This window comes from Otolemur garnettii, unplaced genomic scaffold (assembly GCF_000181295.1).
Source record: "Otolemur garnettii isolate 467f Iridium unplaced genomic scaffold, OtoGar3 scaffold00164, whole genome shotgun sequence".
Lineage (NCBI taxonomy): Eukaryota > Metazoa > Chordata > Mammalia > Primates > Galagidae > Otolemur > Otolemur garnettii.
Window position 1 is genome coordinate 1651422 of NW_003852559.1, and position 5909 is coordinate 1657330.

Sequence of the window (5909 nt, forward strand, 5' to 3'; positions counted from 1 at the left end):
TTCTAAACTAGCTTTTCTGTTAAGTCTGTTCTGATCTGGAATCAGCCATGAAGATTTAACTAATAACAGAAGGAAGCCTATGATCCTGAATGTACCGATAGAGGTGCCTCTGATGGCTAGAATCAGATCTGTTCTTTTCCATATTTTTCATTGCTTTTTAATTTATATTTTTTCATTGTTGTTAATTGTTACTCAGAAACTATCTAAAGTGTTTATGTGATGGAGGTGATAGATGTGGTTGTCCCAATCTTACATGGGCTTTTTGAAGAATTTTTAAATTGGTTTAGAATAAGCTACCAAGTCTTCCTCCTCATATTCCTTTTTTCATCCCTAGCAAAAAACTAGTGTTGTTTGCTTACGTGATAGAATATATAAATCTGTTAGGATAAAGCGTCAGGTACAATGCTGTTTATCGTATTGTTCATTTGTTTCAAATTATTTTATTCCTTGTTATTGATGTTAAATCCAAAAAGCCTCATATGGAAATAGAACATTATCTCAACTTTACTATTTTATATTAAAGTTCCAGATGCTTTTTCAGTACAATTGACCTATCAGAGAAATATTTCACATAGTTGTATGTTGCAGTATAATCTTCAGTAACTATGATAAGCTCTTTGGTGCTTCGAACATAACTTCTGGGTACATCTAGACTGCAGAACATTTTATAAGATAAATGGTTGGATCACTTCAAAAAGTCACTGTCATTGTATGAAACCAATAAAGGCTACTATGCCTGGAGACTTAGTAGCAAAATGTAAAACTTGAATATCGATCCCTATTAAACACAAAGCAACTATCAAAGACATTTTGGGGGACAACTGGAAATTTGCATATGGACTAGATACTAGATGATAATGGGGAATTATTTTTTTTCTGGAATTAGGTAGATGTTAGTAGGAGAATGTTCTTATTTTTAGGGGATTCATATTAAAGTATTAGGGACAAAGTGACATGGTATCTGTAACTTACTTTAAAATGATTCAGCCAGGCTTGGCGCCTATGGCTCAAGCAGCTAAGGTGCCAGCCACATACACCTAAGGTGGCGGGTTCGAATCCAGCCTGGGCCACCAAACAACAATGACGGCTGCAACCAAAAAATAGCTGGACGTGGTGGCGGGTGCCTGTGGTCCCAGCTACTTGCGAGGCTGAGGCAGGAGACTCGTTTGAGCCTAGGAGTTGGAGGTTGCTGTGAGCTGTGATGCCATGGCTCTCTACTCAGGGGGGGATAGCCCGAGGCTCTGTCTCAAAAAAAAGATTCAGCCAAAGAAAATTAAGTATATTTAAATAAATATATCTACCCATACAACATAGATAAAGCAAATGTTCCAAAATATTTGAAATTGTTGAATCTAGCAGTAGGATGTACTCCTTCACCTTTTCTGTATGTCAAAACAGTTCATCATAAAAAATGAGAAGGAAATCTGTGTAATAAAAAGTGGGAAGCAAAATAAAACAAAAATCATCCCTACAGTCTATCTAACGCAGAACTACTTGAGCTTGCAGCTACACGAACAAAGTGCACAGACTGTTTTTGTTTTAAAAAATGAGACTGACCTCAAAGGTCTGCAGAAGCTGCCTTCTGCCTTGCCATAGCCTCTTTTTAAAAAAAATTTCACCATCATCTTGTACCTTTTTAATATTTGCACAGTAGCATATTTCTGTGTAAATATATTTTACATATTAATAGCATTTTGATTTTTGTTATAAATTCAGCCAGGTCCTCTAATCTTTTAGTGATAGCTGGACAAATCCAGTGAATTGGTGTAACAGTGACCTCTACTGGTAAATATGCTTTGAGAAATAGGGCAAAATCTTAGTGTATATTTGATTTCTTTCTGATGAATACCATGTTTCCTCTCTGTAGGCAAAACGGAAGATCCCTTTATCAACTAAAAAGCATGGCTACTTTTCTAAGCCATGTTTTCTAACCAATCTACTAATTACCTTTCATAAGCTACAATTATGCATAATAATTAGACCAGAAGCTCTTGGGAATTGGCTTGCCCAAGAATTTCTAAAGGAGGGTCCTGTTCAGATGGTGGGAAGTTTTAGAGTTGCTGTGTTTTCAAAGAGCTACCCTATTAGAAGAAAAAAATCAGTATGATCTTATTACCTCTTTATTTTTGGAAATAGATACACATAAGATTAATCCTTTAATCTCACTTTCTTAGAATATATGATATATAAATTAATACTGATTAGTGAATATCATATTAGAAAATGTAATTAAAATTTAATAAGTACTTAAAAAAACTGGATACAGAGTAGACGAATGTAGAAATCAGACTGACTGCATTTCAATTTAAGTTCCACCACTAACTATAGGAATTTGTATAAGTTATTTATGCAAAGCTTCAGTTTCTTCGTCTGCAATGCCAATGAATTATTGTAAGGACTAAATGAGATTAATGAATATAAAATGCTTCAGAAAATTTCTGCCATGTAATAGGTACTCAGTGTTAGCTATTATTTATGTTTCACTTTGATGTGTTTTTCATTTTTTGATTTACATTAGCCTGCATTGATTCCCATTTAATTCTAAAGTGCAGAAATTCCTGTCTTTTCAAGCTCCATGTACCTAACTCTATCTTCTCAAGAATGCATTCCATTATACAACTCCATTGATAACTGCTTTGTAAAAAGCCCTAAGTGTGTGAGCTAGCTCAAGTCTTCCAGGAAGCAGATGCCAAGACTAGACTTAATGTACAGAAATTTATTTGGGGAAAAGGAGCCAGGAGAGAGGTTAGGAGAGCCATCAGGTCAACACAAAAGTCTGACCCAGAGTAAAGGAGAGAGGGAAAGAAGGGTGGAAGTGAGGTGGAAGTTGCTTAGACAGCTGATGCAGTTTTAAGGAAAATTGACAAGGCTGCTGGAGAGTCCTCTGCTCAAAGTTTCCTGTCAGAAGAATCCTGGGTCTCCCAGGATTAGACTTACCTTCGTGACCCTGATTTGCCCAGTCTTTGTGTAGGTGCAGCCCTGGAAGATGTGACCTTGGTGCGAACATGGTCTTGGCTTCCAGAGCACAGCCACTTGAGACTCTAGTCAGCTACTCTCCCTGCAGTTGGAGCTTTGAGAGGCACATTCTCAAGGCTACCATGGCATTCCTGTTATTTAAAGAATGAGATCCATATTTCTTGTACTGTACTTCAAAAATCGTCCAACATCTGTCTTAGCCTAATATTTTCAGCCTGAAATAATCACTTTATTCTTGACAATCTGTAACTATTTAGTATTTTCCAAATACACCCAAAACTCTCTTCCATGTCAGCAATGTGTTTTATATTGTTTTTGTCTGCCTGGAATACCCTCCCTTTCCTTTTCAAATCTTTCATGCATTTTTTTTTTTTTTTTGAGACAGTCTCAAGCTGTCACCCTGGGTAGAGTGCCATTAGAGTCACAGCTCACAGCAACCTCGATCTCTTGGGCTTAAGTGATTCTCTTGCCTCAGCCTCCCAAGTAGCTGGGACTATAAGCACCTGCCACAACGCCCGTCTATTTTTTGGTTGTAGTTGTTATTGCTATTTGGCAGGCCCGGACTGGATTCAAACCTGCCAGCTCTGGTGTATGTGGCTGGTACTCTAGCTGCTGAGCTACAGACCCCAAGCCCTTTCACACATTTTTCTAATGCCATCTCTTCCTAATCCATTCCATTGAGGTACTGTCTGTCCATCTTCTCCATATGTGTGGTACTTTCATTGTTACTAACTTATTAATTAGGATTAGGTATGAGTGTGGATCATGAAACCTAAAATAAAATATCTTAAGAAGGAGTGTTACTACTCCTGTACACATAAAAGCCCAGAGGTAGGCAGCCTGGATTTGGTGCTATAGCTCCACAAAGTCCTCAGGGATCCAGTGACCTTTGGGTTGTCTGCCATTCATCTCTAGGGTGTGGCCTTGTCCATCATGATCAGTGATGCAGCTCCAGCCTGATTTCAAACAGTAGGCTAGAGGACAGGGAAGAAGGGGCAGAGAGTAGTACCAACTGTTTTGTAGATGAGGTTTCTTCTGGAAGCTGTCTAACACATCTCCTCTTATGCCCTATCAACTAGAACGTAGTCACATGGCAATACTAAGCCACTAGCATGGCTGAGAAATGTAGTCATTCTTCTGGGTAGCCATGTGTCCAAAGAGAAGGAGAGAAGAGTTATGGAAGGACAACTGGCTGCCTCTACCTAAACAGTTTACATAACTGAAACATTATCCATTCTGTCACAGCCCTCAACTAAGTTGTAGGCTTCTTAGGACAGTGACTGACCTGTTTACGTTTGTCTCCCATGTGGTTATGAGGGTGCCTCTCAGGGAGAGGTGCTCGATCTGCATTACTGAATAGAGGAACTAAGAATGTATTAACCTTTCTCATAGAATAAGGACCAAACATGGTGTCATGTAACTTTAATAATTGTAAAACTCACTTTCCACTAAAGAAGCCAGCAGGGAAACTTTCAATGTTGAGGGAACTAAGTAAGGTATTAGGTATTTGTTGATTTATCAGTAATTTTTGTACTTCTGCCTCACCATGTTAACTCCTATAAACCTGGTCTGGTGATCTCTGACTAGTTACTTAACAAGTTTGGGTTTCTTCTGGCTCCAGCTGTTAACATAATGATGAGGATAACAGTAATAATAGTTGTTAATATTTTCTTTTCTCTAGGCTGTTGCTGTCTATAAAATATTTGTTGTTTTAAATATTGTTTTTTTAACCTAAAATCTGTACTTCATAACCTTTTCTTGAATGTCACCCAGATAAAATGCACTAAATAGGGCCCCAGGAGGATTTTAGGTCTGATGTGTACAGTAATTGGCATATGTGATTTCAGGTTCATTTCTTTCTATGTTACTATTCTGTCATTCACTTTTCTTTTTTTTTTTAACGTATACATAATACTAGACAAGTGGTTAGAACTCAATTTGACCAAATAACACCTGAACTAAAATATACAGCAAAGAAAGGGAAGAGTGAATAGCTTGGCCAGGAATGAGGCCACAGAGTTCAGGAATTTTTGTGGAATCACTAGTGTTCACCAATAGCAAATGAAACCATTGTCCCAAGAAGCAGCTTGGGCAGGTTAGGTGCAAAGGACAGAAGACAGGAAAAACGCTGGAACTGTGAAATCTCAGAACAACTGCACATTTTCCTGAGATGTATACAGTTGTCCCTCGGTATTCCCGGGATGTTAGTTAAATGACTCCCTCCCACAGATACCAGAATCTGGGCATCCTCAAGTTCCTGATATAAAATGGTACAGTATTTGCCAATAATCTGTATGTATCCTCCCATATCTTTTAAATCATCTCTAGATGACTTCTTTTATTTTTTTTTTTGCAGTTTTTGGTGAGGGCTGGGTTTGAACCCAGTAGGACCAGTGCCCTACTCCTTTGAGCCACAGGCACCGCCCTGTAGATTACTTCTAATACCAAATGCCATAAAAGTGCCCTATAAAGAATTCTTATTGCATATGCTGTATTATTTTTTAAATTTGTATTTTTTTCTTGTTTTTTTGCTTTGAATTATTTTGATCTGTGGTTGGTTGAATCCAGGAACTACAATATGAAGAGCCAGCTGTATTTTATTTTGAAATAATTCCTATTATTAATTTTTCCCATTCCTTCACTTAGTGATACTGCAAATAAGGTAAGCGTATCCTTAGAGTTGTAGTCAGTTTCCATAACCTGCCCCCCGACTCTCTTTGCTGAATGCATCATCTTCACCAGGGAATGTAGTTTCCTGAAAAACATGTTCTACTATGTTTTCTATCCCCAGCCCAAGACTGTACCCTATGGCATCACAGTAATCTTTTATGTTCAATCTGTTATGCAAAAAGCTGGAAAAAAATCTGATAAAGATATTGTAAGTTCAAAACAAAAATTCTCATGAAGATAAATTTTTAATTTTTTTTTTTTTT

The 5909-nt window shown here is 37.6% G+C and overlaps 1 protein-coding gene across 1 annotated transcript in view; it reads left to right on the forward strand.

Moving 5' to 3' along the window:
- PDE5A (phosphodiesterase 5A) overlaps positions 1-5909 on the forward strand; it is a 129813-nt gene that overhangs the window by 68911 nt on the left and 54993 nt on the right. The gene's annotated exons all lie outside the window — the stretch shown is intronic.